The sequence below is a fragment of the Protopterus annectens genome, chromosome 2.part2 (genome assembly GCF_019279795.1).
Source record: "Protopterus annectens isolate FY-2018-M chromosome 2.part2, PAN1.0, whole genome shotgun sequence".
Lineage (NCBI taxonomy): Eukaryota > Metazoa > Chordata > Ceratodontiformes > Protopteridae > Protopterus > Protopterus annectens.
This window is the reverse complement of record NC_056730.1, coordinates 791,788,364-791,803,482: the sequence shown is the minus strand read 5'-3', so window position 1 is coordinate 791,803,482 and position 15,119 is coordinate 791,788,364.

Below are 15,119 nucleotides of genomic sequence, written 5' to 3'. Positions count from 1 at the left end.
TCTCATAGAAATAGCTTTAAATGCTTCAGCAAGATTCAGGGTAAGCTTCATATAGAAATAAACTTTCACAGAAAGCATCTGTCACATTCTCAAAAAATTTATGTGTTTAGCATATAAAATCTAGTTTGAAAAATCTGTCCTGGGTTGGGTGACTAAGAAGGAGACTTCTTGTGTCTTTCTGAATAACTTCCAAGATGATTTCCTCCATTATCTTGCACAATATGCTTATAAGGCTGATCATTCTATGATTACTGAGGTCTGTGAAACATCCCCTTTGCAGATTGTGGCCACAATGGCCTGATTTCAGATATCAGGGCAATAACCAGTTTTTAATGTTTCATTATGAATGTGCAGAAAGGGGTATACTTAGCTATGACAGATAGTACAAATTAGGCTCCCTTATATCTCATCTTGTCTTTTGAAACTGTAGCTTCCGACCTAAATTAATACAAAGTGGCCATTTCCAAGTTAGGATTAATTAATTAGTCTATAATACTATTTTTATGCAGTTTGTAGTCACAGTAGCTCTCCATTAGATTTTATCTCAAAGAAAAATCATAATCTGTGATTTTTTATTCACTACAGCAAAAGTGATGCTCTTTCACTGGCATTGCTTATTCATCTCCCCACCACCAGCAATTAATGAAACAGTCTAGCACAACTACAGTAATGTTTGCTACTTATAATCCCTATAACAAAATGTCATGACCTGTTCGTCTGCGGCCTGCATCTGCAGGTGTGTGGATATCTAAAGGAGAAAGATGTGTCTCATACCTTATACTGGACAAGGTTCAACAGCAGTGTGATTTCCCAGTATAAGAGCAAACTATGCCCTAAAGCATGACTATCATTTTCAGACATTCCATATTCACCAAGGATATTCACACCACCAGGCTAGTTGGCCAACACAATGCATCTGAAATTCTCCAGGTGCAACTAACACTAGGTATGACTGCAATCCAAATTGTAGCTTGCTACAGATCCCCCACCATGCCCCAAGATTCTCACTAGACCTTTCTAAACATACTGGAAAATATTAATATACAACCAAATACCTTAATACTGGGTGACTTCAACTACCCTGCCATTAACTGGGAAAACTACTCATGTACCAACACCTTTGCCCAACAGTTCTTGGCATTCATAAATTCCAGTGCCCTGGATCAACTAATCCATAGTCCAAACATGGACTCCAATATTATAGACCTGGTCATTACCAACATGGGAAATCGATATTCCACACCTATGGTCACCCCCTCGTTGGTCAGGTCAGACCATAAGCTAATCATCCTTAACATCCACATCCCACCCCCACCCCCCCAGTAAGGAAACCTTCATAAAAAATGTCTCCAAAGCCAACTTCATGCTACTCAAGTCAGAAGTTACAAACTTCATGACACCCATGCAGATGGGAACTGAAAGTTTGACTGCTGAGTCCTACACTAAGGCACTGTATGAGCACATCCACGCATGCATGAATCGTGCCATCCCAAATAGAACCAAGATGCTCTCCTCCAAAAGAAGGAAGCCAATCTGGCAGTCCCCTGCCATAAACAAACTTTACACAAAAGGAAGAAACTGTTGCAGAAAAGAGGAAAATCCCAGGATGCAAAAAAACTCCCTTACCAGCCTCAGTAACAAGCTGAGATCCCTCATAAAATCCTCCAAAGCTAGTTACGAAAATAAAATTGCCAAAGATTGCAAAGACAAGCACAAGGCATTCTATAACTATGTCAAGAATCTAAATGGCAATGCTCAGATCTGCTCTGAGCTACAGCAGAATGGCATTAAATATACTGATCCCAAGGATATTGCCAATATCCTGGCAGATCGATTCAGTGCCAACTTCACCCCCCTCTCACCCCCTAAATGGCCCATCTCAATACCAGAAGATTGCCAAATTCTGGTAGTAATGGCCACACAGGTAAAAAACACATTCTCCAAAGCTAAGAATACAGAATCCATGGGACCAGATGACATCCCAGGCTGTGTACTACTTGAACTACAAAATGAACTGGCACCTCACCTATGTGGCATGTTTAATCATGCCTTCACCTCAGGCTTCATGCCCACTGAGTGGTGCACAGCTACAGTTGTCCCACTCCACAAGGGGGGATCCACCTTGGATCCCGGGAACTACCACCCCATCAGTCTGATGAGCCTGATCTGCAAGGCCATGGAACGTATTATCATGGAACTTATAAACAAAGACATTGGCATCCTTAAAACATTGGACCCCACCCAGTTTGGGTTTGTAAAGGGCCAATCTTGTCTCCTGAACCTGATTGACTTCTTCTTATCAGTCTCCAGAGCCGTGGACGAGGGTAAAGCAGTCCACACAGCCTATCTGGACCTTGCCAAGGCCTTTGACACCATCTCCCACTCTGGAATCATAGATAAACTTACTAAGCTGGGCATTAATCCCTATGTCACTCGATGGGTTGCCAAGTGGTTTACTGACAGAACCCACACGGTAAAAGTAGCTGACTCCAAATCCAGCTCCAGACAAGTGACAAGTGTGGTATTTCAGGGTTCAGTCCTGGGACCTCTCTTGTTTGGCATCTACTTCTCTGAAGTACAGGCCAACACTAAGGGACTCTGGCTAACAAAGTTTGCAGATGACTGCAAACTGGGAGCCATTATTTAATCCCCAAATGATGTGGATACTCTACAAAAGGGCCTTACAGAAACAGATGCTTGGTGCCAGAGCCATGGGTTCAAGCTCAATGCCAAGAAATGTATAGTTATCCCCTTTGGAAAAAACATGTACCTGTGAATTACCACATAGGTGGCAGTACACTAAACACTGAAAGTGTGATTAGAGATTTAGGGACACAGGTGGACAGTGGTCTCACCTTCAATAACCACATTGCCACAACAGTCAGGAAATCCTTCTATGTGGCACACCTCATCAATAAGGGCTTTTCATCAAGAAAAAAGGAGGTCATTGTCCCACTGTACTCATCCCTCATTAGACCCATTATAGAATACAATGCCCCATTTGATATGTACCTCTCAAGACATCTGCAACAACTGGAAAGGCCGCAAAAATACCTCCCTAAAAGAATCACAGGCCTAAAGCAGATGCCCTATGCTGACCACCTTAAAAACTCCAGCTATACTCTGTCGCATATCGTCTATACCGAGGCGATCCCTGCTTAACATACAAGGCCATGTCAAACTCAGAGCTGTTGGACATGCTACACTTAAAGAAATCCCAATCCCTCAGAGCCACATGCTCCAGGGATCTATACCTTGTCATCACAATAAATAAAACATGCTGGAGGGATAGGTTCCTCAACCAGGGACTCCCCAGACTCTGGAATAGACTGCCCATACATGTCAAGCAGAGCGCCTCTTTGGCCCTCTTCAAAAGGAACCTTGATGATTGGATGGGAGAAAGGAAATTCACCCTGGGGATCCTGTCAGTCGCCCTGCTAGACAGGGGTCCAGGAAAGTAAATAGTGCGGGAATAAATAGCCAGGGAAATGTTATGGCTAGGCTTGTATAGGCCCTAGGGCCGATAGCCTAGTACCAACCTATGAACCTATGAACCTAAGATGATATGAAAATGGTCATTTCAAAGAATGTAATATTAATATGTAGTTGATAGGGTGTCCAAGTGTAAACAAATCTTCATTTATTAAAACAGGATTTTATATCATTGTGTTTTTTTCAGCTAATATTGTGAACTCATTCCAGCTACCTTCCACTTTGGACTTCTATTTTTGATATTTTTGACATTTTGCTTCATTTCTGGGTTTGCCTGAGTTTGTTGGGAAATATTTGCTGCTGTAAACAAATAGTGTTCAAAGACTATGGATGGGATTTAGAAAGGGCTACCATCAGCATTAAGCTGTGTAACATCCAGGCAGTAGCCCTTTCTGATCCAGAGATATGCTCTCCACTGTGACTCCACATGGTTTGTAGAATAATGATAGAGATGAACCATCTACTCAGCCATGATATACGCAGGCATTCGATGTGAACAGCCATGTTCTTCTCTAGATATGACTGTGGTACAAGGTTTATGCAGATGAGTGATTCAAAGAGTTTCTCAACTGCATGGCCAAAAGTCAAAAGAACATAAATAAGGTAAAATCAGGTAACTGTCTGACGAGGTTTGGTGGTGGGGTTGTTTGATTAGATGTATGCGTGTGGCAGCATGTGTGCATGTCTGCAGAGATATTAGTGGTCTCAAATGAATGCATGCGTGTTTGTGTGTGCATGTGTGTGTGTGTATGTTCACATGTATGGAAGAGTAAATGAGGTGTGTGGCTGTGCCATCAAAATGTATGGGCTGCCAGTGTTGATTACCATAGGAAAGTGCTGAATAGCATTAGCAGAAATGCCACACAATTCAGAGAGATGCAAATTTGCCAACAATGAGGTCTTTCTTATTGTGGCTAACATTTCTAAATCACATTTCCCATGATTATGGAAACTGCTATTTTTGTCCTAAATGTTTCCATGAGTACAGGGAAATCTTTCTGATCCCTGGGTTATAATATAATAAAAAGTAAGTAAGTAAATAATTCTCAGTGTAACACCAAATCTAGCAATATACAAGACATCATTTTAAGCATAAATATGTTTCATCAGGCTCATATCTCATTCTTTAAGTACACTGCTTTGCAAAGCTTACATAATGACCTGTTAACATAATGTATGTAGAAAGATGAGAATACATTTATCAGATTTTATAGAGGATATGAGAAAACTCTTTTTCAGCCTCTTAGTATCAAATTATTGTAATAATTTCTCTCTTTCAAATGTGCATTAAACCAATGCTAATTGTTGGTTTCTGATTTTCAGTGTTATCTCATTTCCACAGAAATACCATGATACACCTTACAGAGCTGGGTTTCCATTTGTATGACTCTTCATAGTCTTTACAGATTGCAGCATTAGGAGGGCTAAAACATTTAAGAATATATTATTAAATAGAACTATATCTTACAAATTCTCCTATTACATAATTCCTGTGCAACCATTATGTTTTCAGAATTACTTCCATTAGCTGAACTTACTGCACCCTTGTAAATTCACACTGGATTAAATATTTTATGAAGATTAAATATTTAAATATGTCGTGCAACAATTACAGTATGCCATGAGACATATAGGTGAATTCACTTCACTGTGAACACTGCGTTTAACATTCAAACATATTATCTTATTAATTCTTTGAGCTATAAAATTACCTTTTACTTCATTTAATTCAAGGAAGAATTACAGCACTTAACTTGGATCACTTATGAAACACTACTGGTCTTAAGAAAATGGGAAGACACACATTACCAAAGAATTAGCACAGCTTGCCCTAGGATATTGAAAAAGGCTTGAATAGCAAACTCCTGTTGCAAATTTATTTTACAAATGTTTTTATCTTTTAGAAAATCAGATTTGTAACATATTAGAATGAAATAACAACTTTCTAAACAAGCTGCAACCAGTCTTTTCCTGTTCCTAATGTATTAAGGTACTTAAAAACAGATTGTAAACTGAAATAGCTCTTCGTCTCTGAATGAAGATCACATTTCACAGAATAAAATCATCAAGCAGTGTTTCATCCTCATTTACAATATCTCAGCAATGAGATAATATTTTAAGTTACAGATACTAGCTACATTCTTCCTTTAAACAGCCATTTGAAGTAAAAGGAGGTGTTTTGAAATAGAATAGTCAGTACTTTTAAACATTTTAAACACTAATCATGTTGTTCTGTGCTTTCTGAGATACTAGGAGCTATGACAGACTGTCAGACTCTGACAAGATCTTTCTATAACTCCTAAAATATCTCAAGACATTGCTTCCATAAACCTGGAAACATCCATGGGAAAAGATGAAACAGACTTAGAATTGCAAACAACTTTTTCAGGAGATATCTACAAACATAATACTACACTCCTTTAAAACACAAAGTTAATTACTGTGATGTTTATGAAATTATCAGGTCCAGAGGTGGAAGAACTGATGGCTGGCAGGCAACACATGAGTTAAAAAACATAAAGGCACAAGACCACCCCACAGACACACACACACACACACACACACACACACATATATATATATATATATGGATATACATATATCCATCCATCCAATATATGTGTGTATGTATAAATATATATATATATATATATATATATATATATATATATATATATGTGTGTATATGTGTGTGTGTGTGTGTGTGTGTGTGTGTGGTCTTTATTTAATATATTTATATGTGTTTGCAGGAGTAGTGCACTCATCTCAGTGGACCATTTGCAGGCACAGCCCGGTTGAATAGGACCACACAAGAAATTAACAAACATATTTATGGATCCTGTATCACAAGTGATAATTCAATAAAAGTGTTTAAAAACATATTTACAGATACAAGGATATAATACAAAACATATACATATTTACAGGTGCAGAAATATGCTATAACATTTAGCTCAGAAAGCTGCTTACAAAGTCAAAACATGGATGGAAAAATAGAATTATGCTTAGCAGAGCTTTTTGGATAAGATGTTGCCATAATGGCTGAGATGGCTTATGCTGCAGAGTTAACAGCACATCATTATGTAGGGAGGTATGAAATAAGAATAGTTGCAGGAAAGAATTCCATGGGGAGAAGACAGGGAAATGGAGAGAGAGAGGCATGCAGAGAGAAGAGGTGTAAATAGGGGAGAAGTATGAGAGATGCAGAGAAGAGTAGCTAAGATGAATGAGAGGCAGTAAGTGAGGGGATGACAAGATGAGATAAAGAAGGATGAAACAAGGATAAATGGGTGTGAGAGGGGTGCAGGGTTATACAGCTAGACATGCATGTATAATATACATATGTATATATATATATATATATATATATATATATATATATAGAGAGAGAGAGAGAGAGAGACACACACAGATAAACCTAAGTACTTTGCTATCAAACCTGAAGAATCTATCAACAGACAGGTTATTTTAATGGTGACAAAACTCTAAACAAATGGAGATACTGAATTATGCTGTTAGAATATTGTCAGACTATTCCAAGGATGTGTTACAGAAAAGGAAAGCAACTGATGATGTAAAGAAGGAACTAAATAAGTGATTAACTTAAATACCTTTTCATTAAAAAAACACATATTGTTTAAACACACCAAGCAATGGTAACAAATGACCAGATAAATGAAAAAGCTTGCTTATAATAGTCAGGTCACATTGAAATGTTTAAATGGCTAATCTTTAGCATAAATACTTCAAAAGAAATCAGGATGAGTTAAGTCTAGTCCCATTAAGCTGAGTTTATACTGTCACAATGCACACAGCTGGTGACCCAGTCATTTATTTTTCAGAGTTGCTTCTACCAATAGAGCACCAGCATTTAAAGAAAACTGCAACTTTACTAACTCACAAAATGGCAGCATAGTAGAAAGGCAGTTGAAAAGCTTAATATCATATCTCCAGCTGTACAAGAAGCACATCAGACTCAATGCATTATAGGACATGTATTTCTTAAAGATACAGAGCTATGTTTCAGACTCCTAGATGCATATATACATGGATAGATAATGTAGCTCTGTATCACACTTCCATAGATACATATATACATGGTTAAAGCTCTGCACACTTTTCATCATTACATTTTCCCATTTAAGGCAAAAGGACCATTTCTAAAACATATTTTGCTCACTGGCATATTTAACATTCTTGCATGTAATACAGAACGATTAAAACAGATTTTAAAACTTTTCACTCATTTTGACAGGCAGCCATAACATCAATGAAGCAGTTAATTGATTTGTAGCAGTAATATTGTAGCATTTTTTCACACTGAGCTAATTGAAGGAAGGACATTGAGCAAACTCGGATCTATAATACATAACATTAAGTATCCTGTTTTTTTGCTTATTTTTTCGAGTTATTTATACCAATTTGTCTACTGCATTCTTTTCTAGCTAGTTTCACTGTGTGTGAGGTATTAACTGGACATTGTCCACTTTTATTAAGCATCTCTTTGGGTTGTTTGATTCTGATCTCCTGCCAAGGAGAGTGTCATGTAACTTGTTTGCAGTTAAAAGCTTTCTCTAGAGGTTCCTTTATCTGTTTAAAACTTACATTTAAAGGCTCACTGCTGCTTTTGTGCTGTGGGAAACATTTCTGCAGTTTGTTTCTACCTAAGTAGTGTGGATATTTGTAGCATTGTCCATATTCAGGCTTGTGTTTGGGCCTAGTGTTTGTGGAGGCTGTGTGTCTGAACACATGTTCAAGGACATATTGGTTTAGCCAAAGCCATTAGGCATTTCAGTGAGAAAGGATTGTTTAAAATCATTGGCTTACTGGGGTCACCTGGACTATAGCTTAGAGTAAGCTTCTCATTGGTTCTTTTGAGATTTTATTTTAAAGTTGTCTCAGGTTTCAACTTTCTGTTACATAAGAAGATAAGTTTGTGAGTGTTTCTGCTATTTCACACTGAGCTAATCGAAGGAAGGACACTGAGCAAACTCGGATCTATAATATATAACATTAAGTAACCTGTTTATTTGCTTATTTTGTCAAATTATTTATAGCACTTTGTCTACTGCATACTTTTCTAGCTAGTTTCACTGTGTGTGAGGTATTAACTGTAAATTGTCCACTTTTATTATGCATCTGTTTGGGTTGTTTGAGTCTGATCTCCTGCCAAGGAGAGTGTCATATAACTTGTTTGCAATTAAAAGCTTTCTCTGGAGGCTCCTTTATCTGTTTAAAACTTTCATTTAAAGGGTCAATGCTGCTTTTCTGCTGTGAGAAACATTTCTGCAGTTTGTTTCTACCTAAGTAGTGTGGATATCTGTAGCATTGTTCACATTCAGGCTTGTGTCTGGGCCTAGTGTTTGTGGAAGCTGTGTGTCTGAGCACATGTTTAAGGACATCTTGGTTTAGCCAAAGCCATTAGGCATTTCAGTGAAGGAGGATTGTTTAAAATCATTGGCTGACTGGGGTCACCTGGACTACAGCTTAGAGCAAGCACCTCATTGGTTCTTTTGAGCTTTTTTTTTAAGTTGTCTCAGGTTTCAGCTTTTTGTTAGCTAAGAAGTTGAGTTTGTGAGTGTTTCTGCCATTTCACACTGAGCTAATTGAAGGAAGGATACTGTGCAAACACAGATCTATAATATATAACATTAAGTGTCCTTTTTTTTTGCTTATTTTTTCGAGTTATTTATAACATTTTGTCTACGGCATACTTTTCTAGCTAGTTTCACTGTGTGTGAGGTATTAACTGGAAATTGTCCACTTTTATTAAGCATTTGTTTGTGTTGTTTGATTCTGCTCTCCTCCAAAGGAGAGTGTCATATAACTTGTTAACAGTTAAAAGCTTTCTCTAGAGGCTCCTTTATCTGTTTAAAACGTTCATTTAAAGGCTCACTGCTACTTTTCTGCTGTGAGAAACATTTCTGCAGTTTCTTTCTACCTAAGTAGTGTGGATATTTGTAGCATTGTCCATTTTCAGGCTTGTGTTTGGGCCTAGTGTTTGTAGAGGCTATGTGTCTGAGCACATGTTCAAGGACATCTTGGTTTAGCCAAAGCCATTAGGCATTTCAGAGAGAGAGGATTGTTTAAAATCATTGGCTGGCTGTGGTCACCGGGACTACAGCTTAGAGCAAGCACCTCATTGGTTCTTTTGAGCTTTTTTTAAAGTTGTCTCAGGTTTCAACTTTATGTTACCTAATAAGTTAAATTTGTGAGTGTTTCTGCCATTTCACACTGAGCTAATCGAAGGAAGGACACTGAGTAAACTCAGATCTCTAATATATAACATTAAGTATCCTGTTTTTTTGTTTATTTTTTCGTGTTATTTATAGCACTTTGTCTACTGCATACTTTTCTAGCTAGTTTCACTGTGTGTGAGGTATTAACTGGAAATTGTCCACTTTTATTAAGCATCTGTTTGGGTTGTTTTATTCTGATATCCTGCCAAGGAGAGTATCATATAACATGTTTTCAGTTAACAGCTTTCTCTTGAGGCACCTTTATCTGTTTTAAAACTTTCATTTAAAGGCTCACTGTTGCTTTGCTGCTGTGAGAAACATTTCTGCAGTTTGTTTCTACCTCAATAGTGTGGATATTTGTAGCATTGTCCATATTCAGGCTTGTGTTTGGGCCTAGTGTTTGTGGAAGCTGTGTGTCTGAGCACAATTTAAAGACATCTTGGTTTAGCCAAAGCCATTAAGCATTTCAGTGAGAGAGGATTGTTTAAAATCATTGGCTGACTGGGGTCACCTGAACTACAGCTTAGAGTAAGCACCTCATTGGTTCTTCTGAGCTTTTTTTAAAGTTGTCTCAGGTTTCTACTTTCTGTTACCTAATAAGTTAAGTTTGTGAGTGTTTCTGCCATTTCACACTGAGCTAATCAAAGGATGGACACTGAGTAAACTTGGATCTATAATATATAACATTAAGTATCCTGTTTTATTGCTTATTAGTTTGAGTTATTTATAGCACTTTGTCTACTGCATACTTTTCTAGCTAGTTTCACTGTGTGTGTGAGGTATTAACTGGAACTTGTCCACTTTTATTAAGCATCTGTTTGGGTTGTTTGATTCTGATTTCCTGGCAAGGAGAGTGTCATATAACTTGTTTGCAGTTAAAAAAATTTCTCTAGAGGCTCCTTTGGCTGTTTAAAATGTTCATTTAAAGGCTCACTGCTGCTTTTATGCTGTGAGAAACATTTCTGCAGTTTATTTGCCACCCTCCCTCCCTATTTGTATGCTGTTCTTATAGTTGGTGGCTTTGCAGTTGCCCGCCCCTACTGTAAATTTTATCTGGGACACTCCTCCCAGTCTAGAGTTATTACCTCATTCTACCCAATACAGGGAGAACATTTGAGATGGCCAATCTACTTAGTTTCTGCTTGTCCTTTCTCTCTTTCCACTTAAAAAATAAAAGTAAAAAAATAATTCTTAGCTTGTTTCCTGCCTTTCCTGTAGGTAGAGTACTCTTGATACAGATTTGCTGTGTCCAGACTGTTTGTGGGCTTCTGAGCCCCCAAGGCTTTCTGTGTTGGAGGGAAGCCTTCTAGCTTAATTTTGTTTCTTAGAACTAGCCAGTTTTTTTATTTTCAGCACTCAAGTCTGTTTCTTTGAGCTCAGCACTTGTTCAGAACTCGTTGTAAGCACTAAATAAGTTTCAAATTAGTACAGCATTCAACTTTCCTCACTTGTCTAGAGGAAAACAGTTTCTAGTACTTAACAAATAAGCACGTATCCAGGCATTTCTAAGGGTCAGCTCCCTGTGTTTTGTCCTGTCTACCTGATGAATCTGGGCATCTTGGGGCAATGCAGCAATTGCCTCATGTACACAGACAACCCTCTCCTCCTACCACCCAACACTACAACCTGTGAGAGATGCACTTATATAGCCAAACTGGAAGCAAAGCTCGATTCACCCAAGACTGGACTAGACAGTCAAGAGGAGAAGGTAAACACTTGCAACATACCACACTCATCACATAATCCCTCATAACCTACACCACCAAAACACACACGCAGAAACACAAAACACACACTGACATTCATGGAGGCTGTCAGTAAAAACCTGCCCAAGCAACAGGGACCTCCAAAGCAAAAACACAAGCAACCTCCACCCCCCAACACAACCCAAATGACACATAGTCCATAAACTCAGTGTGCCACGCAACCACAGCTCATAAGGCATAACAACGTACCCAACATTCTAGTCATAGGTGGTTCTATAGTCAGGCACACTGATGTTCCACTCACCAGACTAAACAAGGAGAAAGTTACTATCAGCAGACTGTTGGGTGCCAGGATCCGCCACATAATGCATGCACTCAGGTCACTCCACAACAAGTACAAATATGACTCTGTCCTTGTCCATGTTGGTGTGAATGACCTGAGATGTACCTCCCTGGACTACTTGGAAAGGGGACATGGAGGAGCTGTCTAATCTTGTAACCCAGGCAGGTATGACCCTAGCCCTGAGTAGCATCCTGCCATCACCCAGAATGATACCCTAGTACAAGGATAAAATGAATGACTTGAACAATTGGCTAAGATTCTGGTGTCATTCTAAGGGGATCCAGTATCTTTCTGCCTGGGATGACATGATCGACAAACCACAATGCTTTGCCAGAGATGGCCTGCACCTGTCACTCCTGGGATTCCAGATATTGGCTAAGGCTCTAGCCACCCCTATATTGCCTGTTTTAGGCAAGGTGCAAATGACAAATTCACCACCATTAACAGTTACAAGCAGGCAGAATCTGAGGGTATTGCTACTCAATGTTAGAAGTCTAAACCCCAAAATGCACTCACTCGAGGCACTCATTAAAATGGAGAACATCGACATCTGTGCAGTGACAGAGACCTGGTTCAAGGCTCCAGAGAGTACCCCTGAATTACCAGGCTATAATTCATACCACACCTTTTGGCCAACTAATCTGGATCGAAACACTAAAGGCGGAGGCATGTCCATATTCATTAAGGATATCCACACCTCCAGGCTAGTTGCTCAGCATAATGCATCCAAGATTATCCAAGTGCAACTAACTCTGGGCAAGACCGCAATCCAATTTGTAGCTTGCTACAGATCCCCCACCATGCCCCAGGATTCCCACTCCTCATTTCTTGATACACTGGAAAATATTAGGGTAGAACCTAACACCCTAATAATGGGTGATTTCAACTACCCCACCATTAACTGGGAAAACTATGCATGTATCAACTCTTGTGCTCAACTTTTTCTGGAATTAATAAATTCCAAAGCCTTGGATCAACTTATCCACACCCCCACCAGGGGCAGCAATATCCTATACCTGGTTATTACCAACATGGGCAACCAGTGCTCCACACCAGAGGTCAATTCCTCGTTGGTAAGATCCGACCACAAGCTAATAACCCTAGACATCCACATCCCTCCCCCACCCACCATTAAGGAAACCACCATAAAAAATTTCTCCAAAGCCAATTTCATGCTTCTTAAGACAGAAGTGGCAAACTTCACGACACTCATGCTGGCAGACAATAGAGGTATGACTGCTGAATCCTACACAAATGCACTTTATAAGCACTTACGCAAGTGCATAGATCGTGCAATCCCTAACAGAACCAAGATGCTATCCACCAAAAAAAGGAAGCCAATCTGGTGGTCCCCTGCCATAAACAAACTCTACAACAGAAGAAAGAAATTGTTGCAAAAAAGAGTAAAATCCCATGATTGGAACTCCCTGGTCAGCCTCAGTAAGAAGCTGAGATCCCTCATAAAATCCTCCAAAGCTAATTACGAAAACAAAATCGCCACTGACTCTAAAGACAACCACAAAGCATTCTATAGCTATGTCAATAATATCAATGGCAACACTCAGATCTGCTCTGAGTTACAGCACAATGGCACTAAATATATAGAACTAACTGATATTGCTAACATCCTGGCAGATAGGTTCAGTGCTAACTTTACCCCCCTCTCATCTCCTAAAGAGCCCATCTCTATACCTGGAGAATGCAAAGTTCCTGTAATCACAGCTGCACAGGTAAAAAACACACTCTCCAAAGTCAAGAACACAGCATCCATGGGACCTGACAACATCCTAGGCTGCGTTCTACATGAACTACAGACCGAAACTGGAACCCCACCTAAGTACCGTGTTTAATCATAGCCTCACCTCAGAATATTTGCCCACTAAATGGCGCACAGCAATGGTTATCCCACTCCACAAAGGGGGAGCCACCACAGACCCCGGAAACTACTGCCCCATTAGCCTGATGAGTCTGGTCTGCAAAGCTATGGAACGTATCATCATGGAACTTATAAACAATGACATTGGTAATCTCCAAACTCTGGACCCCACACAGTTCGAGTTTGTAAAAGACATCTGATGTCTCCTAAACCTGATAGACTTCTTTGAAGCAGTCACCAAAGCCATAGATGAGGGTAAGGTGGTTCACACAGCCTATCTAGATCTCACCAAGGCTTTTGACACCATCCCCCACTCTGGAATTATAGATAAACTCACTAAACTAGGTATAAATCCCTATGTCACAAGATGGGTTGCCAACTGGTTCACTGACAGAACCCACACTGTGAAAGTAGCAGACTCCAAATCCAATTTCAGACCAGTGACAAGTGGAGTATCACATGGTTCAGTCCTGGGTCCTCTCCTGTTTGGTATCTACCTCTCTGAAGTACAGGCTAACACAGAAGGTCTTTGGCTAATGAAGTTCGCAGATGACTGCAAACTAGGAGCCATAATCAAAACTCCAAAAGATGTGGACATCCTACAAAAGGGCCTCATGGAGACAGATGCCTGGTGTCAAAGCCATGGCCTCAAGCTCAATGCCAAAAAGTGCATTGTCATCCCTTTTGGTAAAAACTCTGTACCCATGAACTACCACAAAGGTGGTAGTCTACTTAACTCTGAAAGTGTGATAAGAGACTTTGGGACACAGGTGGACAGTAGTCTCTCCTTTGATAATCACATCGCCACAGTATTCAGGAAATCGTTCTACATGGCACACCTCATTACAAATGGTTTCTACATGGCACACCTCATTACAAATGGTTTCTCATCCAGGAAAAAAGAGGTCATTGTTCCCCTCAACTTGTCACTCATTGGACCCATTATAGAGTACAATGTCCCTTTTGGTATGTACCTCACATGACATCTACAACAACTAGAAAGGCTGCAGAAATACCTCACAAAGAGGATTACTGGCCTCAAACAGATGCCCTATGCAGACCATCTCAAAAAACTGCAGCTTTACTCCGTCACATATCGCCTGCTCAGAGGCAATCTCTGCATAACACACAAAGCTATGTCAAACCCAGAGCTTTTGGACATGCTCAACTTAAAGAAATCCCAATCCCTCCAAGCTACACGCTCTAGGGACCTAAACCTTGTCACCACAATAAACAGAACATGCTTGAGGGATAGATTCCTGTCCCAGCGACTTCCTATATTCTGGAACAAACTACCTATCTATATCAAACAAAGCTCCTCATTAGCACTCTTCAAGAAAAATCTTGATGATTGGATGGGAGATAGGAAATTCACCCTGGGCATCACCTCTGTGGGTCTGCTCGGCAGTGGCACAGGAAAATAATTTTCTTGGGTTGTGAAAGCCAGGGTACCTTTTGGCTAG